This window comes from Pseudonaja textilis, chromosome 2 (genome assembly GCF_049901715.1).
Source record: "Pseudonaja textilis isolate UNSWEBS1 chromosome 2, rPseTex1.2, whole genome shotgun sequence".
Lineage (NCBI taxonomy): Eukaryota > Metazoa > Chordata > Lepidosauria > Squamata > Elapidae > Pseudonaja > Pseudonaja textilis.
In genome coordinates this window covers 57,139,814-57,165,856 of record NC_141991.1, presented here as the reverse complement: position 1 = coordinate 57,165,856, position 26,043 = coordinate 57,139,814, and the positions used below count along the sequence as shown (strand labels likewise).

General features: G+C 36.4%; 1 protein-coding gene and 1 long non-coding RNA gene across 3 annotated transcripts in view; one reads left to right on the top strand and one right to left on the bottom strand.

The window, feature by feature from the left end:
* Nucleotides 1–14,628: 14,628 nt before the first annotated feature.
* LOC148126861 (uncharacterized) lies at nt 14,629–25,242 on the bottom strand. 2 transcript variants are annotated; one of them, XR_015741654.1, is made up of 3 exons: nt 19,866–25,242; nt 19,427–19,599; nt 14,629–16,074 (listed from the first exon to the last, which is right to left on the bottom strand). It is a non-coding gene; the product is annotated as an uncharacterized LOC148126861 (long non-coding RNA). The 2 variants fall into 2 exon arrangements; XR_015741653.1 differs by having other exon boundaries at nt 19,427–25,242.
* Nucleotides 25,243–25,581: 339 nt separating this feature from the next.
* The window catches only part of PRKCD (protein kinase C delta), a 63,595-nt gene continuing 63,133 nt past the window's right edge, over nt 25,582–26,043 (top strand). Inside the window, exon 1 of the mRNA XM_026724708.2 lies at nt 25,582–25,911. The gene's annotated coding sequence lies outside the window, so the exon portion shown is untranslated. The remainder of the gene's footprint in view (nt 25,912–26,043) is intronic.

The window sequence follows — 26,043 nt, the reverse complement described above, 5'->3', positions numbered from 1 at the left end:
GGGATGGGATGGGATACCAGAGGAAGCACCATATAGGAATATGGATGCTGAATAAATAACTATTCCCTAATATATTACTATCTACTTAGTGCTGGCTGTGCCATTTTTATCTATCACCTGCTTCAGCACCAGAAGCAAGTGCTGTTTGCAGAATTTCTGTTACTGAGCAGATTAAAAATAGAATACTCTTCCTTTTGTTATGCAACAGCCACCAGCTGTTTCATCCAGGAGTGTTGATCAACATTATTTCTAACAATTCTTACACTGTGTCAGAACAGTATGTTCAATATATTACTTTTTAAAAAATTGTGAAGAATTAAGTCTACCAGAACTGGAAAAATAAAATCTGCCAGATAAGTCTTAATGGAAAGCTTATATACTCAAGAAATGAAGGTTAAAATAGTGGTCCTGATACTAACCTCATTCTGTTTCCATGCATGTTTATATGTGCAATCTTACAATGAACATATGAAGGACAAATCCATATCCTCATTTTCAAACCTTTTCCCATGTACAAAGAGCCTATTTGGAGGTTTGAGCAGGGTTATAGTATATGTCTCAAGAGATAAAGAGACGGTTCTTGTATGAACAAGACAATGGCTAGATTTATCTCTTGGACTAAATGATAGGTTGCTTTAATCATAGCATTCTGGTTCTAATTCACTTATAATGCTAAGCCATAAACCATGGGCTACAATCTCATATATGCTGACATGGAAGTAAAGTCCACTGAATTTAATAAGATTTAATTCTAAATAAATAAGTATTGGACTCAACTAGGTATCATTTTTATTTTTAAAAAGCTAAATATTATTCCTGTATAATTACCACACTGTGGAGTGTTAGACCACCACATCTGGCCAGCAATATTAAGGATGCCAGCAAGTGGCAGCAAAGTTATACAGAAAACATGTAATTTGGCACCATCTATGATTTAATCTGGATTTTTGCAATTCAGAAATTAGTTACCCTTTCATTCCTGCAATATGTTCCCAGGTACTAGAAATAAAATGCAACAGCTGAATTCCATACAGCTTATGCTCAGATTATTGTTCAGTATTGATGATGATAAATGAGTATTTTAGTAATAACTGTATAAATATGCAACACTGTACCATTTGTATATACCATAAGTCCCACTTTAAGCTCAAAAAAATGAATGGGTGACTTTGGGCCAGTCATTCTATTTCAGCTCAAACCCTCACAGGATTGTTGTGGGGAAAATAGGAAGAGGAAGGAGTATTAGATACATTTGCTGCCTTATTTATAAACAATAATAAAAGTGAGATAAAAATCAGATAAATAAAAATTTTCCTGATTTATTTTAAAGTTGACATCAGTTTTTCAACAGCAAACTCTTAACCAGCTTATAAAAAGCATATTACAGAAAAGAAAATGTAACAAGAAAGAAAGTAAAGCATCTAGTAACACCAAAATTATATATCTATCTTCATCTACTCAAGAATTCTAAGAACCTTGCTAGCAGCCATCCTGAGAATTCATTTGGGAAACCACAAGGATGGCACAATTGACCTGCAGACTTTAAAAACAAGGAAATCAATAACTGATGCTGGAATTCTTGAGAGGTAAATTCCATGTTTTATTTTTCTGTCTGTTTTTCTTTTTTATTTCTCTCTCTCCATCTTTCTTTCTCTCTTACCTTTTCTCACCCTTTCTCAAGTTCTACCCAATTAACATCTTGAAGACTTGGCGATACTGCTGTACTCCAAATAAAACATATCTTCAAGCGTGTACAGGATCCTTTTTTTTACTTTTTGGTTTTTGTACTGTCTACATATAGTTTTTCAACTCAGATCAAATCCCAGAATGTGATAAATTATCCAGTTATGGTAAGAAGTTATTTTGCAAACAAAATAATACAACAATAAAGGTGTGTTAAGCCAACAATAGGCTTAGCTATATATTTTTCCAATCATCTAAAATTTCTAAATTTCAGCCATGCTTCCAATCCTCAAATGCCTAAAGAACATTATAAAAATGCAACTCTTACTTACAGTGTTACTCCTGCTCTGTTTAAAGAATTGTTCAGCTTAATACCACAGACAATACTGCAACCCTTCAAAGAGATCTTGACTATGTGTCAGAATGGTCAAACAAATGGCAACTTCAAATCTCAACAAATAAATGCTCTGTCTTACATATTGGCAAAAAAAATCAGAAAATAAAATACAAACTGAATAGTCAAGACCTTGTTGATGATCCAAGCTCTGTAAAGGACCTTGGAATACTCATCTCTAATGATCTAAGTGCTAGAGCCCACTGTAACTACCTAGCCAAAAAGGCATTAAGAGTTGTTAACCTAATCCTACGTAGCTTTTTCTCTGGTAATATCACACTACTAACTAGAGTATACAAAACATTTGCTGGACCAATACTTGAATACAGCTCATCAGTCTGGAACCCACATTATGTATCTGATATTAGTACAGTTGAGAAAGTCCAGAAATATTTCACAAGAAGAGTTCTCCGCTCCTCTACTCATTGCAGAATACCTTATGCCACCAGACTTGAAATTCTAGACCTAGAAAACCTAGAACTACGCCGCCTCCGGTCCGATCTAAATATAGTATATAAAATCATACATTGCAATGTCCTACCTGTCAATGAATACTTCAACTTCAACCATAACAATACAAGAGCAAACAATAGATACAAAATCAAGGTTAATCGCACCAAACTTGATTGCAGGAAATACGACTTCAGCAACAAAGTGATCAATGTCTGGAATACTCTACCTGACTCTGTGGTTTCTTCCCCAAACCCCAAAAACTTTAACCTTAGACTGTCTACTATTGACCTCACCCCTTTCCTAAGAGGTGTGTAGGGGGTGTGCCTACCATCCCTGTCCTATTGTTTCTTTTATTTTTCTTATATGTACCCATTTCATGTATTCATAACTATGTATATACTTATACCTATTATCTTGTAAGCGATTGACAAATCAAAATAAATAAAATAAATAAATATTGTCACCGAACCGGTAGTAACACCAGTTGAATCCCACTGCTGCTTCAGTTCAAAGCTGTGGCACCAGAGTGGCTAGTTTATTTATTAGTTTAAGCAGTTGTGAATTAAGTGGAACCAATTCCCATATATGCCTCAAAAATGTTAATCTCTAAAATGCATAATATTTATTGTTTTTCCCTTTATAGGAATGATATCTGTGTTTATAAAACATGTTGGAATACAGAATCACAAAATTGGATGGAGCTCTTGAGGCCTCAAATCCAATCCTTGCCTTGTATTGAAATCCCAATTAAAACATTGCAGTCAAATGAAACACACCAAGGGAAGAGGAGCCAACCACTTCTATGGACAATTGATTTCACAGTCAAAATGGTCTCCTCTTATTTTTAGGAGATTTCTTCTAACATTGAACCAAAATCAGTCTTCTTGTACTTAAATCCATTAACCTGTACTCTGAGAGGATTACAAAAGTGTTGTTTCTTCTGAATTAATATCTTTTCTTTTTTTTAAATGAATTTTATTATTATTTTATTAATTACATTTCTTAGTGCTTAATAAAGATTGTGTTCTCTGGATATTTAATTTGCTTAACAATAAAATTCCATTCTAACTTTCCACTCCTTTTTTTCCAACCACTGGTAAAATAACTTCCATCTTTGATAATATTCTGTGTCTTCTTTCTGTTCTTCTTTTCTGTTTAATTTTCAATGCAAAGTTATCCATTTCTGCACAATCTAATACCTCCTTAATTATCTCTTCATCTTGCATGTTTCTTCATTTTTCCAATATTGCGCGAAGATAATAGATAATCCTCACTGCTATTAAGACATGAATATCTTTTCAACATCTTTGGAAAGTGGTATAATATCTGCTCAGTCATCCCTTCAAGGCTAAACACATTCACTTCCTTCTATCTCTCCCTTGATAGGAGTTATTTTCTAGTCTTTTGATCTAGTGTTGAGTAACCTTCTCTAAACCAGATCCAGTTTATTTGAATCCTTAAAATAAACTGTCCAGAACTCACTTGAATACTCAAGGTGAGACGTCAGCAATGCAAAATTATTTGTTTTATAATTATGTATTTAAAATAAACTGAAAATATTACTACCTATGAATTAAGGACATAACTACACTTACAAGTAATCATCAGTTTATGACCACAATAGGAACTGGAAAATTCATTATTAGGGGATACAGTTGTTAAGTGAGACATCATATGACTGCACTCAATGTGTGTGTGTGTGTGTGTGTGTGTAGAAAGAGAGAGAGCAGGAGAGAGAGCAGGAGAGAGAGAGAGAGAATGGTTGTAAAGTAAGATTTCATATGACTTGCGACCTTCTCCATTGACTTTGCTTGAAAGGTTACAAATGGCGATCACATGACAGAAAGATGCTACAACTATTGTAAATGCACACAATTGGCAAATGCTCAATTCAGGGATGTTGCTACAGTCATAAGTGTGAGGACCAGTTGTAAGTCACTTTTTCAGCACTGTCATAGCTTTGAACAAATGATTATAATTCGAAGACTACCAGTAACATTTAAGGGCATTGCATTGTCTTACATTATGGAAGAGGAAAGAGGAGAAGATTTACTGCTTTATTGTTCCATCAATAAAAAAGGCTAATTTTTCATCATTCCAGTGGTGAAGTTGAAAAAAAGGGTGGGGGGAGAGATTGTTTGGAAAAGGAGTGCAAGTTTACTGCTTTTTTGTCTTCTCCACCCACCCCAATTGTTGTCAGAAACAAACCAGATCTACTCATAGATCTGCCATCAAGTGTGGCTTTGAATTGTTATTCCATTTCCAGGTATCTAAAAAAACACCACAAAATTGGTAATGATTCTCTCAGCACAACATGCTACTCCACAGATCAGTCCAGAGGTGGTATTCCGCAGGTTTTAACCAGTTCTGGAGAACTGGTAGTGGAAATTTTGAGTAGTTTGGAGAACCAACCAATACCACCTCTAACTGCCCCCCGCCATCTATTCTCTACCTCCTGATTCCCAGCTAATTGGCTGGGTCTTCTCTTGTTGCCCTGCACAGGAGAACGAAGCTGGAAAGCAGATTACTGGGGTGGGGAGTGAATGGGATTTTGCAGTAACCTTCTCCCAGGAATGGGGATTTTACAGTATCCTTCCCCTGCCACGCCCACCAAGCCACACCACGCCCACCAAGCCACGCCCACAGAACCAGTAGTAAAAAAATTTGAATCCCACTGGATCAGTCCCTCACATTGTGGGTCAGTATTTTGGAAAGCTGGACAGTGTGATTAACTTCAGATTTATGTGATGCAAATCCAGAACACTGGATTGAATAAAATCAATGCAGGGTATCTGCACCATGCAAACAAAGTCTGTATGATACAGTGTATAAAAACTGAGAACTCAGAATTTAGGAGGCTAGGTTCCAACCTTAGGAAAAGAGATTCAAATGCCAGAAGGTTTTTTTGTTTGTTTGTTTTGTTTTTTTGCTATGAAAAACAATTTTACATTGATGTCTTTTTTCCAAGCAGTTAGAACATGAACAGACCAGCCCATATTGATTTTCGTACAATGCAGGATGGAAGGCTATGCTTTGCTTGTTAGATCTGTTCTCTTAGTCACACATTATCACCAAGAAAATGGTTAACACACTTCTACATCTTCTTGTGAGAATAATTTGGGGTCCGAATTTGAGCTGGGTTTGTACAAGAACAAATCAGAATGAAATCCAGACATGCTATGAGAAAGAGAGATCTATTTATTCCTGCAAGCAAAGAGGTTTGCTTGTGGGGCAAAAATGAGGTACAGAGAGGTTGTTTGATAGGGCGGACTGGTCCTTGGTGTGGGCTTGAAGTGTGTGTATGTGTATAAGTGTTAGTTATAGTGTGTGTCACACTTGAAGGCCATAGATGTGTGTAAGTGCTAGTTGTAAAGTGTATCACACTTGAAGGGCATGGGTGCGTGTATATTTTTGGTTTTACTGTGTAACTTTTAATTGTCCTTCCTTGTATCTGTTGGTTTGCCTTTGTTGTGTAGATGGTGTCTTGGCAGCCTATTCCTGAGCTTGGACATGTGTAAATGAATGGGTTCTTTGCCTGGTTAATTACTCTTGCCCAAGTAATTGGTTTAACTATTTATCAGTTGATTAAGGAATCTTAGCAGATTTTTGTTAAAATGTACCCATTTAATTGCAGCATAGTTTTGAATGTTGATCAGTTATTTGAAACGTGGGAGAAAGAATCTTCTGTGATACTACTGATTATTAAAATTCTTCCCACAATATTCAGGGGAAAGTAATAGAATTTACTGCTGCAGATGATTGGTTGGGTCATGAAAGCATAGCTCAGCTAATCTTAGAAGCTGTTTATGTTCCTTGGAACTTAACTGCAGAGAAAGATAAAAGATTAGTACACAACATTCCAAGTATTTAGTTCCATAACAGATTCGTTTGATCATCTTGTTCTGCAAAACAGATTGGGCAAAGTGAGTGGAGGAGAACATCAGTTAGAAACATTGGAGACCTGTTCATGAACTTGATTTATTTGCAAACAGGAAGTACCCATGGAACGAGGACTTCATACTTAAGAGTCATCTGTTGCTAAACTAACTGATGACATATTTATGATGTTTAAAAATGTTATCTTGACTTTCAGGATTTTGTCTAAGATAGCTATGTCATCTGCTTCTTTTTTCCCTTAGTAACGCACTTAAAGTTCATCATGCTGCCTAGGTAATGTCAACCATCACTCATATCTATAAGCTGTGTTGCCAGATTGGCTTTCTATTTGTCCTTACTTTAACCTGTAAGAAACCTATTTGTGTATAAATCATTAATGATTTATTGAAAAGTTATTTAAATGAATATTAAAACACTTTAATATCACATATAATTTGCCTGCAGTCAATATTGTATATTATGTTGTAGGAAGAAAAATCCAGTCCATTTGCAATCCAGGAGAAAGGCTCTGGAAATAAAATGGATGCTAACTGGCTGCAAGGAAAGGTTTATTTGGTTTCCACAAACTTCAGTGACTGTGACAAATGTTTCTGGGGTGACTGACCCCTTGGCTGGATGAATGGATAGATCTTTATAGATTGAGATGCTCCAGTGGATTGTGCAATGTAGTGAGCCTTGTGCCTTTTGCTATTCTAATGGGGGTCAGTTAATCCTATTATGTCCTAGAGGTCATGTCCTGTCCTTAGAATTTAGGCAGGGAATGCAGATTTTAATAGTCTTTGTTTTTCTACTTTTAATCCCTTCTGGGGGAGCTGGGTTGAAGACATTTTGTTTATGAATAGGCTGGCCTGGATTACTTAATGGGCACAAAATATCCATCTCTAAAGACTTTGGGCAACTGCTGGAGGCTGTTTCCTATAGCAGAAATACTGGGGCTGCTTTCTGCCTTTAAGAGCATGTTTCTCCATTTCTCCTTTGGGGAAATATTCTATCTTGCCTTTCTTAATATTAAGAATAAAGAATATTTTAATCTGGGGAGGGGACTTCCTACAATGTCAGTAGCTGATATGAGATATAATATCAAATTTTATTTTGAATTTATTATCCACGTGTGCTTGTTGAAATGTGCATGTTTATTTATTAGATTTTTACCCCACATTTATTATTTTCTAAATTCAAGGTGTTGAACATACATAATACTTCTTCCTGTTTCCCCCACAATGATAACCCTGTGAGATGGGTTGGGGCAAGAAAGAGTGACTGATCCAAAGTCAACCAATCAGCTTTCATACCTAAGGTGGGACTAGAATTCATGTCTTCTGATCAGGAGATTTCTAGACCAGCACCTTAACCATTACACCAAATATCCTGAAAAATGTCATAGCCAGGTGGGTAATGCCATCACTGTTTATTATGTTCTCTAAATGTACATGCCACCTTTAGCACAGCACTGCACAACCTCATAGAAGGTTTACCCACCATTTGAGTTTGTGTAATACTGTCTTAAAAACATCACCTTTCAATCAATTGACAAAAGGATTTGGTCAGCAACAAAAAACTATGTTTTTCCTTTCCTTGGTTGGATTCATGTCTTGTTTTGATATAGCATATTTAGTGAGATAGCAATAGTAGTTTATAAATGATAGTGTAGTATTCAAAATATTGTGCAAATCTAATCAGCCGTGATCCCTCCAACAAACCATGCTTAACAAACTAGAGCTTTCTTCATTTAGTCAATTCTTTCTTGGCGTGTTTGCACAAATTCTGCACAGATGAGTTAGGTATTTCCTTCAAGTCAGGAGGTCCTATGTCTGAGAAGGCCATTGGACAGTGGAAGGTGGAAATGCATTTTTAACTGATATGTTCTTCAATGTAGAATTTAATTTCTAGAGCTGATCCCAGGGATCGAATGAAATAGCTTGAAAAATAATCAAACATCAAATTTGAGACACAGCAGGTAGTTGGTTTTGTCTTAGTCACCAAGTAAGGACAAAAAGTAATCTCTTGGCCAAGGCAGAGCCTTGTCATTCTTCCTATGTTCAATGGGCAATTCCTAAGCTGCTTGTCCCCCATACTGCTCCCAGATGTTTCTTAAGCCAAGTTCAGAAATTCCAGGCTAGATTGCAATGGATTGGCAAAAGAGCCAGGTTCAGTTCAGACTAGCATCATTGCAAATATTACAATGGATTCTTAGTCAAAAGGCCAAGAACCAAGGGGAGCCCATATATAATCTGCAAACTATCAGGTGTTCTTGGTCCAGACTGTCTCTCATCCTCTCTATGGTACTCCAATATGCATTCTTACAAAACTCAATAACCTTGAAATTTAAAATTAGTTTTCTTATCTATAGCTTTAATGCCTTTGGTCTTAGAGACTGCTTTAAATCAATGTAGCTTAAGAAAGCTATTGTTAAATCCATTTATTGGATTTTTCAGTGGAAACCTTCTGCCCTGAGGCTTTGAAAATGCCATAAGCATTTGCACCAGCTTCCTATTTATGATTACAATATCAATATCGAAGTTTTTTCAGGCTTTGATCTTAGCCAGATACACACAAGAGAAAAACCTACTTTTTCTTTCAAGTATAGTCAGGATTATATCTTATTTCTTCTATTTGATTTGCAACAATCACCATTTATTTATGACTGCCAGACATTTGGTACAATCCAAAAAGCAGTTCTTTAACTGCTTGCCTGTTGTGTGTTAAAAACAACAAAAACAGATGAACTCTAAATAAGAGCCGCCTTCTATTTGTAGCATGCTTAAATTTCCTGAAGTTATATAAAACCAGGATATGATTCCAGCCCTAGAAACACTTGTACATGGCCCAGTTTTAGCACTTAAATTATAAGCTGTAAGAGGATTCCTTGACACACATCCAGCAAACAAGGGGTAAGCTGAATTTGTATGGAAGGATTTTTTTTTAGTTAACAGACACCAAAGGACAAGTTGTAGGAGAAGAATACTGTGAGAGTATGCAGTAAATATGAGACACTACTTACATAAAGTTTCCTTTGAGTCAAATTCAACTCTTTGTGATTTTGTAGATATAGTTGTTATAGCAATGATAGGTAAAATAGTTTGCCATCGCCTTCTTTGAACATTGTCTCTCTTCCCATATATGCCTACACATACACACCCTATCAGAACACAGGCGCCCTCTATTTTATTTTATCTATTTTATTTGGTTTGTCAATTGCTTACAAGATAATAGGTATAAGTAAAAACATAGTTATGAATATATGGATATATATAAGAAAAATAAAAGAAACAGTAGGACAGGGACGGTAGGCACGCTTATGCACGCCCCCTACAGACCTCTTAGGAAAGGGGTCAGGTCAATAGTATAAAGTCTAAGGTTAAAGTTTTTGGGGTTGGGGAAGAAACCACAGAGTCAGGTAGAGTATTCCAGACATTGACCACCCTGTTGCTGGAGTCATATTTCCTGCAATCAAGTTTGGTGCAATTAACCTTGAGTTTATATCTATTGTTTGCTCTTGTATTGTTATGGTTGAAGTTGAAGTATTCATTGACAGGTAGGACATTGCAATGTATGATTTTATATACTATATTTAGATCGGACCAGAGGCGGCGTAGTTCTAGGTTTTCTAGGTCTAGAATTTCAAGTCTGATGGCATAAGGTATTCTACAACGAGTAGAGGAGTGGAGAACTCTTCTTGTGAAATATTTCTGGACTTTCTCAACTGTGTTATTATCAGATACATAATGCGGTTTCCAGACTGATGAGCTGTATTCAAGTATTGGTCTAGCAAATGTTTTGTATGCTCTAGTTATTAGTGTAATATTACCAGAGAAAAAGCTATGTAAGATTAGGTTAACAACTCTTAATGCCTTTTTGGCTAGGTAGTTACAATGGGCTCTAGCACTTAGATCATTAGAGATGAGAACTCCAAGATCCTTGACAGAGTTTGGACAAGGTCTTGACTATTCAACCAATATTTTATTTTCTGATTATTATTATTTTTGCCAATATGTAGGGCAGAGCTTTTATTTGTTGAGATTTGAAGTTGCCATTTGTTTGACCATTCTGATACATAGTCGAGGTCTTTTTGAAGGGTAGCAGTATTGTCTGTGGTGTTGAATAGCTTTACATCATCATCTATATTGTCATCTATATTGTAGTATTCCTGCTGTTGTACTGCTTTCTGACATTCAGTGGTTGAAATGATGCTTTAAAAGACTGCAGCGAGCTACTTTCATTTTCAAATTCCTTTGAAATGATTTGTAGAATGTTTGAACAATTAGGAATGGTTGAGAATTTGGCCTAGTTCCTTTTGACACAGGAAAATGTGTGTTTCCTTCTAAAAAAGAAACATTGAGACTAAAAAAAAACTGAACGTGAAAAAAGAAAACTAATAGATTTATCTATGCTGGTAAAGGGCTTTGGCTATAAAGCTCTTGAAAGTCCGGTCATCAATTATTGCATACAACCATAATCACGTTCTTGAATTAAACAGTCAACTTTTCCTTTGCAATGGATCTTTTGGGACAACACAAACCTTTTTTGGGCCAGGAAGAGTTGTTTTTAACCAAATGTAGATAGTGCAAGTTCACCTTGTTTAATTTTTTTAAACATTATCAGTTACCAACCTTTATTAATTGTCTTCATAAAAAAGGATGGAAAGAAGAAGTTTTGAAAATGAAGCTGTGGAAGAAAGCAAAACAGATGGTTTCTATGCAAGTTGTCAGCAAATTCGAGGGCCAGACACATAAGCTGTATTTCAGCCAAAAGCTTACATGTTTCTTTCATTAGAGGACCAAAAGGAACACATAAAAACAACTTAAGAATGGAAGGAGAAACTCATGGTAACTTTTTATATTTTGTCATAATAAGGCTACAAAGGGGTATACTGTATTGGTTTGAAAGATTATTGCTGGCTAGAGTTCATGCTTATGAGGTAAATGCATATGAGCCAGAGGTGGTATTCAGCAGGTTCTGACCAGTTCTGGAGAACCGGTAGCAGAAATTTTGAGTAGTTCAGAGAACCGGCAAATACCACCTCTGATTGGAGATTTTACAGTATCCCTCCCTGGCCACGGCCACCAAGCCACGCCCACAGAACCAGTGATAAAAAAAAATGGAATCCCACCACTGTAAGTCCAGGATATTGTTCATTAAGTATACTTTTGTATTTATATTATATGAGGTTGATGGGCTAATCAATAAAACTGATCAAATCTGTGCAAGAAATACCATTTATGAAGATGAAAGTAGAAGAAAGCAAATATTGAAAAAACAGCAGCTGAACCAGCAAGTAGTTTGAGAACCAGGCTTTCTTTCTGTGTCATTGCTGAACAAGGAATAAGGAAGTCCTCACTAAAGTAGACTGAAAAAAGCTAACAATTTTTTTTTCAAAATCAGTTGGGAATTTCCTCATGTTTCTTTGTATACCCCTTGAAGGATTTCCATGTAATAACGTGACAATTCAAATATAGATATTTTGGGAAATTTCAGACAAGAATAATAAACATCTTATCACTATATTTTATTTAAAAATTACATCTTTATTTTTGATGCCTGTCAAATTGTTTCAAATTGTGTAATAGTACCTGCCACCCAAAAGATTGACATAAATCACATTTAAGTAAAGGTAAAGGTTTCTCTCGCACATACGTACTAGTTGTTTCCGGTTCTAGGGGATGGTGCTCATCTCTGTTACAAAGCCGAAGAGCCAGTGCTGTCCAAAGACACCTCCCTGGTCATGTGGCCGGCATGACTAAATGCCGAAGGCGCATGAAACGCTGTTACTTTCCCATCAAAGTGGTCCCTATTTTTCTACTTGCATTTTTACATGCTTTTGAACTGCTACGTTGGCAGAAGCTGGGACAAGTAATAGGAGCTCACTCTGTTACGCGGTGCTAGGGATTCGAACCTCCAAGCTGCCGATCTTTCTGACGACAAGCTCAGCAACTTAGCCACTGAGCCACCGCATCCCTAAATCACATTTATACACCATTTAAAAGAAGCAATAAAAATATAGAAAGGGAACAAAAAAACCCAAAATGCATCCTGTCCAGTAACCAAGAGAAGAAGGGATTAATACCAGAGACTCAGACAGAAAATAATGCCCTAGTCAAGGAACTACCAAGGAGAACACACACATTCCAATACTGGGAGCGCAAGCTATACTGCATATAAACAGGGAGCACATCCAGCACTGGTGATGTTACCTACCATACTTGGGCAATAAAATATCAGCAAACAAACAACTAAGCTTCAAGGACTCTACAATCCAATTTGTGATACAGATACAGAGACACCATTGAGTTAATCAGATTTGTATCACTGAATTAAATTGCTGCTGTTCATTTTGGTTGGATTATATGCACAGAAGGTTGCTGTAATTGAAGTAATGGTGGTACTTAAAAGGGGTCTGTGATAACAAATTACATAAACATACTCCTTTATTGACAACTATGAGAATTCACGGTGACTGCAGGCAATCATGATTCCTATTTCTTACTGTGATTTTCCCTGAAAAATATACACTAAGTGTATACCTTGACTGAAAATAGAATAGTGCAATTATCTAAGCATACAACTTCAAGTGGGATATACATGGAGCCATGAGAGAGAAACGGGAGACCAACTTAGCCAGCTAGATTAGGTAAATCAACCCTGCTGCTTATTGGAGTGATAGGCAAGGTTCTCTGCAGGATATAGTAAAAAAGTCACAGCCAGCAGCCACAACAATACAAAGGAAACATATTGAAGTGCTAAGCACATAAAAAAAAGGTCTGTCCTTCAATTATACCATTAAGGGTACCTACTTGATTGCTTTTTCCCATAACCTGCAGGCATCCCTGGTAATAAATGTTACAGCTAGATTATCCCCTGTGGTGAATTGGCTTTGTCAATGGCTGAGAGAGAGAAAAAATGCCATGTTATGAATTAATGCCTGCATATTGAGTTGTTTTTATGTATAAGTAAGATATTTAATTTGCATGTTTCCTTTAAAATAAAATCAAGCATCTAATTATAACATAAAACCCTAGAAAGAGTTGGATGTGTTTCAGTCTTTAAATATATATACTTAGCAAGTATATATGTATACTTAGCAAATATACTTATTTTTCTTATATGTACTCATTTATTGTATTCATAACTATGTTTATCCTTATACCTATTATCTTGTAAGCAAATAAATAAATAAATAAATAAATACACAAATAAATAAATAAATAAAGTGTGATTAGTATAAGAAACTTAATATCTTCTTTAATATTCCTTGGGATGCTGTGTGAATATGAGTATTTTTTTTTCCTTGAGGGTGAGCTCAAGATCCACCTGTGCTGCACTGAAATTCCTTTACATAATCTTATAAACCATTTGTGTTTCAAATGGTGGCTAAAATATTTTGGGGGGTGTCTTAGGTGCAACATGTTGAAACAGAAAATCTCTACGGTATTATACTTTAAGATAAAAATACAATTACAATATTCTGAGCCTCCTGCTGCATCAGAACAATTTTACTTACCAATTTAAAAGTCTAAAACAGAATCACTACAGATGTGAGATGTATCACATTTTGCTTGATCAATTTTATTTTAAAAAAATGTTAATAGTGGCCATAATATGGTTCTTTCATCAAATACAATACTTTTATATAAAAAAATAAACCCACATTTTTCCTCAATTACTGTCCAGTCACCAATATTCCTACAGATATCAGGAAGCATGGTTCATTTCACTAAATCTGTTCTTCAATTCTTCTTTGCTTCATCTGTTTTATTGTATAAAACAGTTTTGAATATTACAGTATTGTATATTATCGTATATTATATTGTACATTACAGTGTGTAGTATATATTATAATATATACTGTATTTTATTTTATTATTCTAGTGGGTGTTAGTGGCAAAAAACAGTGGATGGATTGTTTTTTCTTCTTTTCAGAATACTGTTTTCTTTTGCTTCATGAACTACAGATTTTAACTAAGATACAGTTTGATCTATTGGTTAAGGCACCAGGCTAGAAATTGGTAAGCCATCTGTTCTAGTCCTGCTTTAGAAATGAAAGCTGACTAAGTGACTTTGGGCCAGTTATTCTCTCTTAACCCACCTCACAAGGATTGTTGTAGGTAAAATAGGAAGAGAAAGTATTTTTGTGTATGTTCACCACCTTCAATTACTTATGAAGTAATAAAGGCAGAATAAAAATCAAATAAATCAATAAACTGTGAAGGCAAGTTGTAATTTATTGATAGCTCTATAAGCAATGTTATGACTTTTACAATTTTCAAACCATAGTGATTATGTGAATTTCAGTATAGGAGTACAGGTAATCCTCAGCTAATGACCACAATTAAGTCCAAAATTTCTGTGACCAAGCAAGACATTTGTAAAGTCAGCTATACTCCATTTTACAACCAGCTGTTAAGTGAATCACTGCAGTTGTTAAGTTAGTAACATGGTTGTTAAGTGAATCTGATTCCCCTTTTGCTTGTCAGAAGGTTGCAAAAAGTGATCCCATGATCCTAGGACACTGTGATCATCATAAATACATGCCAATTGCCAAGCAACCGACTTTTGATTGTATGACCACAGGGATGCTGCAATGTGTGGAAAACAGGCATAAGTCACTTTTTTCAGTGCTGTGGTAATTTTCAACCATCACTAAATGAATAGTTGTAAGTTCAGGACTGCATGTATATAGAAAGTGTGGAAAACAGGCATAAGTCACTTTTTTCAGTGCTGTGGTAATTTTCAACCATCACTAAATGAATAGTTGTAAGTTCAGGACTGCATGTATATGGACCCGAACAAATTACAAATAAAAGAACAAAAATACTGTTTTTCAGTTTGAAATAATAAGAGCTTTTTTTTCTGAAAGGGGTAAATGTACATTTTAGAAACAACAAATATAGTTTGTACAGTAATTCTTTAATATGCAGTATGCAGTTGTGCTTGTATAAAAGTGAGTTATTCAAGTCCAATCCTAGCAGCTCAGTTCAGTGTTTACTAAAGAATAAACAATTCTAACAATATTATATAGCAGGAGTTGATAACCTTTTCCCTTACAATAGGTCCAGCCAGCATGGCCAATAAGGAGGGATAGTAGGGCTGTGTAGTTCAGCTACATTTGTTTTGCTATAAAATATGAAAATGGATCCAAATATGAACAGCAACCAAACCAATTAAGCCTAAACAGGCCCAACTGATTTCTCTGGGCAGTTGCCTTCAACCCATTAATATCTCCTCATAGCCCAGGATTTTCAGGGTAAAGAAACTAAAGGAGGGATCCTACTAGTGGTAGAATGCTCCCTGTCATTCTTCCCCTGGAAAAATCCCATCCTGAGGCCAGATCATACTAGGGTGAGGTGAACGACATACCAAATTCAAACAAGTAGACACAACACAAAAAACAAGTATTTGTTGAAGAATGTTTAGGAAAGAGGGCAACTGCAAAGAAACAGAAAGAAATGTGAGGATACCAAATAGTCATCCCAGCATGGCTCATGTGCCTTGGCAATTGCTAAATAAAATCCATGTGATGCCCATCATGATTCTCTCAGGAACAGATTTACTCATCATCACATAATCCATCCTGAAATTTGCACAGTCACTGCTCATCTTGAAGTACTTGTCCTTTGTAGTTTTTATAGAGAAGAACACTGTAGAAGATCCTGTGAATGCAATCACATACCCTTAGACAGCAAAATACCCAATCTTATAAAAGGGAAAAAACATACAGAACATATATTCAGACATTCAGTTATATGGTTGTACAATAAACATTTGATGGATGGAAGCTGTAAATGGTTACAATTATTCACAGCTAATCTGTATTGATAAGGTACTGATTCATTAATTGCCAATAACATAAACTGCATAGTTAGAACCATATGTTTGTCTTTCCAATACTGCACAATGAAGTCTTTTATTTGTAAGCTAGAGAAAATTCACTTTTTTTGTCCAGTACTAACCTCCATACGATAGAAGTAAACTTCAAAAGAAAATGAACTTCTTGAATCTCAAAGTAAATGCATGTAATTTTTCCCAAATAAAATAACTGCTGAATACCATTCAAACATATATTTAAATAAAGCATTAATTTCACTTCATCTCCAATAACACAATCATTCAGGCCTTTTCTATATAAATGCAATGAAATTAGTATGTATGTATAAATATGAATATATATGTGTTTGTGTGTGTGTGTACTTATTTACACACACACACACACACACACACACACACAAACAAAGATGTATTAAACAAAGAGTAAATAAAGAGAAAAAGAAATTAAAAAAGAAAAAGAGGAAAATTATAGGGAAGTGACTTCGGATCTTCTTGACAGTGGTTATAAATATATTTATATTTTACTTTCACTCTCTAAAGTTACATAATTTCCTTCTTTCTATAAGGTATCTTTCCTAATCTCCAAACCATAAATCACATTAATTTTTCTCTTTTTCTCCCCAGGAAAAAGTACATAAGGGGTTTCCAATCACTGATAAATGTAATTGTTAATCTTCTCTAATTAATGAAATTACCATGTCTGCTAATTCTGTCATCTTTACTAACCATTCCCCCATTATGGATATTTCAGAATCTTTCTAATTTTTGCACATATTATAGTCTTGCAGCAGTAATTACATATAAACGAGATCATTCCAGAAATAATATTTGTGGTTGAAAAAGATATAATCTAACACCAATTCAGTTTTTTTTATATTCTCACATCACTATTTTTTAATAATTTAATAAAAGATGCAAACAAAAAAATATCAAAAAGAAAAAAGAAAATGATATATGTATAAATGATCATTATAAAAGGATTTTTTTTAAAAGGCTTACATTTTTTTTAAAGCAGTACAAAGGTATTCTGGTATCCTCTTTTTCCATTCTCTCTTTTTTCCTCCAGCCACTAATTGGGAGAGTTGAATATTTTTATATTGTATTTGGGCTATTATTACTTATTTTAGTTTGGCTATTTTAATTATTTTTTTTAAAGGCCAATTCTCTTTTTCCTCAAAAATCGTATTCTGAATGTCTTAGCTTGCCTTGCTGTGTGATATTTTGTATAGAAGGCAACCATTCTTGCTTGAATTTGGTTAGATTTTTCTAGTGAATATATAGGAATTACAAAGTTTTGATAAAGATCAACTGGCTACAAAGATGACCCTTCTACCCTGCTGTCGGTTTTCTGAAGCACCACATTGAAATTTCAATTGAACAAAAAATGTAGAACAATTGCAGGCCTCCCAAAGACTTCCTCAATGCCAAGCCCAGTAGGTACAATTCTTTTCCACTATCTTAAATTTCTATCTCATTAAGGAAGCTTTGTTTCATAAACCAGAATACTTTGTACCTAACAACCTCATTCCCCTCTACATTTGTGCCTCAAATATTTTGTATCCCACTACCGCGAACGTTGCTTTGAAGAGACACTGGGAGGAGGATTGTCTATACTCAGACAATGTAAATCCCTTTGCTGAAGCTCAAGATGAATAATTTCCAAGAATATCCCTCTTAGCCCTTGGGAATAGGGAGAACAGTCAGCTCTCTCTCTATATATATTTCATATATATTCATTTACCATATATCAAAGGCTGAATAGTATTTGGTTGTGGTTAGCTTTTTGTCTAAGGGCATTCGTTTTATCTCCTGACAATGCCTTCCCTCTGCTCCTGAGACAGCTCATCAATTTATTCACCATGTTTTTCCAGCAACTAGGATTGTCCACAATTTATGGCCTGTTCCTGGAAACACCTTTATAATTACTGGACATGTTCTCCTTTTCTCAGAATAACCAACACCCAAGAGTAAAACAGAAAGAATGAATGCTCTTTTAGGGCACACCTCTATTGCTGTGACAATTAGTAACAAGATGACCGACGTCACCAATTATAACTGGGTTCATTCTTGCAGTCAAATGTCTTTTAGGTATGTATATTCCAAATGGTTCCCAAGCAATCGTTTGAGGGTAGGGAGAGAGAGAAATAGATTTTAGTCTTTGTAGAAGCTTCTATGCACCATAACTTGGCTTGCTGATATTTGCAGCAAAGTATATTATCTACTCAAGATTTTTGACTTTCCATTAAATGAGTTTCAGAGAATTTTTACATGGGCCTGACATCTTGCTCTATATCTCTCCAAATTTACTCTTTGATACAGACTATTTCATTCACCTCATAAGAAATAATATTATTGTAAGTACTTATTGTAGAAAAATGTTTCTTCAATAGCTATGTCATGTTGAGACACATACCATGTTTGCTTATACAAGTTAATAAGCTAACTATTTAGTGAAATTATCAGAACTATTTGTCTCTAACTGCCCTTTGAGCACAATGTTTGCTGAGCAGGTGTGCCAGTATCAACTACAATGAAAACTAGTACTTTAAAGGCAGCTATTTTGCAGCCAAAACTAAAAAGTATTCAACAAGCATTTTAGTTGTCTTAAGTTGACAGCTTTAAATTTTTTGCTTATTTCATAAACAAAGTTTGAGCCTGAATAAGAAATAAGCCCAGATCTAAACTCTTGCTTCATAATTGGCTTCAGTTTCTTGAGGAAACATAAATGTTGCTTACAGCTTATTCATACATTAGTGCAGGGGTTTCAAATTCCCATTGTCACATGACATATCGTGACCTTTTCCCACTTTGCTAAACAAGGAGTGGACATGGCCAGCACATGGCACATCCAGCCTGTGGACCGCAAGTTTGACAGCCCTGCATTAGTGTGAATAAATACCAATATGAATATAAAATGCAAAAAATATGCATTATGTTCATCACTTGAGACTTTCAAGAAGAAATTGGATTGCCATTTGTCAGAAATGGTGTAGGATGTCCTGCTTGGGTGGGGGGATTGGACAGGATTTCTTCCAACTCTGTTAATCTAATCTAGAGAAATAAACTTGTGACACTGCTACTGCTGTGTTCAAATCATCTCTCCTGTAAACCAAAATTATCAGATCCAGCAACTGACACTGGATCAATAGGGAATGAATAAGATGGAGTATAACTTACCTGAAGCACAGCTGTCTGCTGCTACTGGTAAGTGGTTCTAGAAACCCATAGAGATACTTTAAAGTTGTAGACAGGTATATGTTCTTGCCTCATGTGTTTCTAGGGACCTTTTGAAACTGAATCTCCACACTTATACAGGTAGTCCTCGACTTTAACCATTTTCTCTTAGTAACCTGTTCAATGATACAACAGCTCTGAAAAAAGTGATTTATGACCATTTTTTACACTTAACCACCATTGTAGCATTCCCAGGGTCATGTGATCAAAATTCAGATGCTTGGCAAATGGCATGTATGAAGGATTGTTGCAATGTCCTGGTGTCATGGGATCACCTTTTATGACCTTCAGACCAGCAAAGTCAATGAGGAAGCAATATTCACTTAATAATCATGTTTAAAAATGGTGGTAAGATCATCAAATGAGGCAAAATTCACTTAACTGCCTTGCTTAGCAATAGAAAGGTTGGGCTCAGGTCACAGGTCAAGGACTACCTGTACTGTATATAGGTGGTATGTTGGTTGCTTTTCTCCACTTGAGAAAAAAGAGCACAACTCAAATGAATACATAATTTTGAAGTGTAAGACAGTGTTCATTTTTCTCTGTGAACATACTTGAAAACAATTACACTTTAAATCACTTTAATTCAAAACATTATAAGAAGTGGCTCTTAAAACATTCTTAGTTTGTTATTTGGCTTATAATTAAAACAGGGGGTCCACATGTCTGAGTGTACTATAAATGTTCATATATTGTAGATCAAATATTGAAATAGAAAACATGAATACAGAAGAATCCGTTCAAGCAGTTCTGACCTGTACTGAAGTTAATAGTTCCCACTTTTATAAATATAATCTATTTTCCAAAACATCCTTGATATTACAAATTTGTGTGTACATAAAATTTACTAAATATAATTTTAATACAGAAATGTTCATTTCTTAATTTAAAAAAATATAACACAGGCATTTTAAAACTGTTAAGGGTAAAGATGGCTTAAAAATAAAATCACTGAGATGCATGGTAATTAGAATAAATTTCTTCTTTTGAATATACCCATAAAACTATAAAGCAAAGAAAGATTTTATAGAAACAGGGATGGAATTTTGTATGTGTATGTTTTAACGGGGTTTTCTCTTTTTCTCTTTTTTTTTTACAGTTTAACTGTGTCCCTTAGGTAACTCTAGACAATCAACCCTGTCTGGAAATGTGCCTGGCTTTGTGCCATATCCTCTGTTCCCATGGAGGAGTCAGCTACAGAGTGCCTCCTGCTGCCCCCAACTACTTTTGAAATTTAGTTGCACTAATTCAATGTTTACTCAAACTTGGCAACTTTCAGATGTAAGAACTTTAAATCCCAGAATGCTGGGTGGGGAATTCTGGGTATGGAAGTCCACAAATAAGGTTGCCAAGTTTGAAGAACATAGCATTTATTCCTCTCAGTCTTTCAGCCAGGATGAAAATATGCAATGATCTTGTTGTGTCTTGCTGCTGTTAACCTCCAATCAGTGGGAGAAGAACACAGACTGTGTTGCTTCCTTCTTTCACATGCCTACAAAAAAGGAATGGACAGAGTCATTTCCATTAATTGAAACTGAGCTGAACTTCTCAACAGAAACTTTCAGTTTGTGTGTCACTCTCATACCACTCCGTTTCTACTTCCTTTTTTGTGTTACTGAGAATATTTTAGAATTAAAATCATGCCGGATTTATGACCTGCAGGGGGCTTGTCATGTAACATTTTTCACTCTGCAGGAACCCTAGTTCAGCAGCTCTATGACATCTTTAATTCCCTCACATATGATTTCTTCCCTGCCTGCAACACAACTCATTAGGAGAAAGCCCATAGTGACTATTCCTCCTTTTCCTTGGTAGTTTTGAGGTAAGCAGCAACTAGTATTTCCACTGCCTCAATTCTTGAATAGTTTTACCCCCTACAGTTAGATATAGTGGAAAGGATATAAGTGATATTGAATTAATTAATTAAAAAAATAAGAATTTCCCCCCCAAAGAAAGTAGTTAATTGTATCTTCATATTGCCAATATGTTCTACGTTATTTAGGACATTTTAATAAAGCACTTCAAAATAAAGGCATCAGAATTAAAAATAGGACAGGTGACCAGGCAACAGTGATCAGTGGTAGTATATTCAATGTCCTGCATTGAAGTCTCAAACTTCAAGTTCCGAAAATTTCCAAACTGGCATAGCTAATTACAATTGTAAATGCATAGGGGTGTGTGGGGGAGGCATGATGTTAGGGAAAGCTGGTTTATATTCTCTTGGAAAATTTGCAAACATGGTTAGAACTAGATCAGTAAATGGAAGCAAAATAAGTGGAACTTAATTTTAGCTATACAGATAAGGAAAATAGTTTTTTTTTTTTTTTTTGCTAAATGTTTGTTTCCATGTGTTGCTCCACATAATGTTCAGCTGTGAATAGTTTTTAAGGTAATTATTCAAGAATCCATGTTCTTCTATTTGAACAAGACCATCAGATTTGAGGTTCTTATAAGTTCTTATAGGTAATTTAACTTTTCTGGATAAAGGCATAGCCTGAACTCAGAAAAGAGAACACAAAACTATATTCTTCCAATGTGACCTCTTTTTACTCTTCACTACAACATTTGACTTTATTGTGAAACCCAGAACAAATACCTTATTATTCTAAAAATGAATAGTTATGTAACATCTAATTTGAAGACTGAATTTATTACTTATGTTTCATTTCTTCTTTGCTTTTATTTATTCAGGAGAGAATACATGTCCCAGAAACATACAGCCCCCTCTGATCTCCCCAAGAGCTCTATGACTACTACAAGGTCACTCTTAATGGCTGAATGGGCACAGAAGCCAGATATTTCTGGTCTTAGCCCAGTCCTTTTCAATGCGTGCCAAAGTGCTCCCCCTGTTTATGGAATAATTCTGTTTAAATTCCAAACACCGGGACTCATTCTATGGTTTTATAAGAGCAGTGGATGAAACAAGCAGCACACGTTTGCCATCTACTGTAATTTCTAAAACAAAGCCTCTTGGGTTATGTTTATAATAGTACCTCCAAGAAGCACATACCAATGTTTCCCCCCTTTTTTCATTAAGATAACTGATTAAACAGGCATACTTCCTGTTTAACTGATCACATATACTAGAAAAAATGTCACTGGTTAAAAAAAAAAATCAAACACGGAGTGAGACACAGATACTGTAATTAGCCAAACTAGGTAGCATGAAAGAACTGGAAAAAGGACTACCCCTCGGAATTTATTGCACATTTCAAAAACAGAAAAGGTAAAACACAAATTGGCTCAAAGAAGAGCGCTTCTTAGTGTCTATCACATCCAGACAACGTAAGACATTAACAAACACTTTTGCCCTCCTTTGCCAGGAAAGAGGAAGTAAGAATTTGAAACATACAGTAGTCAGCATTAAAGACATAGCAGCATAATCACGGGCACATTCATTTCAAAGCAAACTTATCATTTTTAACTGAAGCATAACTCTACTGCGTGGATAAATAAAGGTGGCCTTGGTTATATAGATAATACAAAATCACCCTTATTCAGCTTATTCAGAGGACATGTGAGTTGCTTTCTCCATTTCTCACCAATAACCCTGTTAAATGAAGATAGCAAAACCATGTTTTTGAAAATTACTTCAATGTGGACACCAGGAACTTTTAATGTGATAAAACGATCACAAGAAATTTCTCAATATAACAGCAGATTATTTGTTCCTATAACTTCAGTTTCCCACTTCTTCTACCAAGTTCCTTACTCTTAGACTTTAAAAGAGGCAGATGTTTGATTAATGGAAAACTAGCAAAGCACAATATCAGATTCACCTCTTTTTCAAGAATGCATATCAGTGTCTCTTAGGATTAATAGGCATTGTTAAAGAATAACAACTGCTGGTAGAGTAGCTCAGGTGTTTGTGGTTTATCTAACTGGGTGAGAGGGAGAGAAAGATAAAGCTACATTAGAAGGTATAGGAAGTGTTGGGCAGTAGAGAGTTGGGTTTCTGAGGCCTAACAATGTATTTTGGAAGCAAATGTATGGTACTAATATTAGACTTCTGCAAAGCCTTCAGGTAGCATGTTTTGTCCAAGTTGTGAATGGTGGGTATGTTATGCCTAGAAACAGAGAAAAGTAAAATCATTATCACAATAATATGCAAGCCTTTTTTAAGAATCTGAATTTATTTTGATGCAACAACCACCCTAAAATACTACTGTCCATTGAATTCCACATAGAATTTAAGTTTAGACTGATTGTGTAAACTGTAGTCAAGTCTGAGGAGACAATAACTGGTGGATTTATACTATACAAAACTTGCAACTTTTGTGCTTTCCTGATGAAAGATAAGAAAAAAGGAATGGTTTTATATTTGCAGAAGCTTAAGAAAGATCTATAATTATCCAGGTGTAAAGCAAAGTAACCATTATTACCTATTATGTCATTCAAATTATTAATTTTGGACCATACTTTATTCCTACCAGCTAGAATTAAAGCAGAAGTTCCAGGTCTGGAGATAAAAGAGTGAACAATTTTTTTTTCCTTCCAGTCAGTTTTGATTCTTGGCAATTACATGACAAATCCCTGCCGCTTTCTTGGCAGTGCTTTCACAAATGGTTTGCCATTGTCTTTTTCTATGGCTAAAAGAGTGACTGGGCCAAAGTCATCCAGCTGGTTTCTGTACCTAAGGCAAGACTAAAATTCAGTTTTCTCAATTCTAGTCCAACACCTTTAACCATTACACCAAACTGACTCTCAAACCCTACTTATATGAAATCGGAGTACTGCAGTAAATTAAGCATCATAATCAGCTTTGATCAGAACTCTCTTTCCCCTTTCCCTTAAGTTTAACTTGGCTATTAATTCTGATGTGTCAAAGTGTGTCAAGAAAGATTCAACGTGAAAACTAAAGTTTGATGGAAGTGGGGAAAGTCAGTGCTAGTGAGGATAAACCACCCAAAAACGTGGAGGATAAAAACCAGTACAGTTCCAGTTAAAAGATGCAGAGCTGAAAGGTGCCAGTAACATTGGGATCAAAAGGCACATACACCCATATTCTCTACAAAGTATGATATAGTCATAAAGTTAGGAAATATCCCAGAAAATAACACAGGTTTTTGAGCCCTAAGAATTGGCATTCAACAACTTTGAATAGCTCTGCTTTTGCACAAAAATAACAGGTGCAGATTGTGGCTGGTTCATTCGCAGTAAAAGTACCAGAGTTAGCTTATCAGAACCCATCCAACTAGACTACAGATAGTTCTCAACTTACAACAGTTCACTTAGTGAACTGTTCAAAGTTACAACAGTGCTGAAAAAAGTGACTTATGACCATTTTCCACACTTATGACCCTTGTAGTATTCCCATGGTCATGTGATTTACATTTGGATGCTTGACAACTCTCACATTTATGACAATTGCAGTGTCTCGGGGTGAAGCAATAACCTTTTGCGAACTTCTGTCAAGCAAAGTCAATGGGGAAGCCAGATTCACTTAACAACCGGGTTCCTAATTTAACAACTGCGGTGATTCCCTTAATAAATGTGGCAAGAAAAAGTCATAAAAGGGGGCAAAACTCACTTCACAAAACGGGGCAAAACTCACTTCACAAAACTCAACTTAGCAACATACATTTTGGGCTCAACTGTTGAGGACTACCTGTAATTTCTGCAAGGATGGTGGAAAAAAAAAAGCTGAAACTCCCCCCACCACCCTTCACAGGCCAGGCACATCTTGCCAAGAGCTCAAACCTTTTTCCAGCACTCTGAACACAAACGCGAGTCAAGGGACACAGAGAGAGAGAGAGAGAGAGCGCGCGCCATCTAAACCTAACACCGTTCTTTGCCGAGTTCCTCGCGGAGACACCACCACCACCACTTCTCCGCCCCACAGAAGCCGCTCAGCAGGAAGACAAGCGAATGGCCTCCATCAGGAAACACCTATGGCGAGCACCAGGGGGGTGTCAGGTACTACGCTCGTCCTTCACCCAGAAAGGGCAGCCGCTGAGGGCCCCGAGCGACAGGGCGAGGCTCGTACAAACTAGTTCCCTTTTGGGCGTTCTCGCTTGGGAAAGAGTCCCAAGCGGAGAAGTAACAGGACCCGGGAAGGAGGAGGAGGAGGAGGAGGAGAGGGGCGGGGGAGAGAGAGAGAGAAAGAAGCAATAGCCCGTGCGGATGACTCTACTTTTCCTGACGCTCTTTGGGGGCGTGGGGGGGGTGGAGCGGGAGGGGGAAATCCTCGCGCGCCCCAGTCCCCAGCAGCAGGTGAGCGCGTCCGGCCCGAGTTGAGGCGGAGCGCGCGCGGGGAGGAGGAGGAGGAAAGATGGGAGGTGCGAGCGTGCCATGGGAGGGCGGTCCGACGCGGAGGCAGCCCCACTCGACGGGGCTCTCGCTTTTCAGAGCGTTACTTTCGGCTTCGGAGCGCCCTCGGAGCAGTCCTGCGCCTTTCCAGCTCAGCCTGGACCTTCCGAGGAAGACGGGTAAGTGATCCGCTGGCGCGAGGGGGGGATTCCGCCGGTCGGAAAAACTTCCTCCCTCGTGGAAAAAGGGATCGATTCTCCTTCGGCTGGGAGCTCTTCGACTGGCTCCTCCGCGAAGGAGGAAGCGGGCTC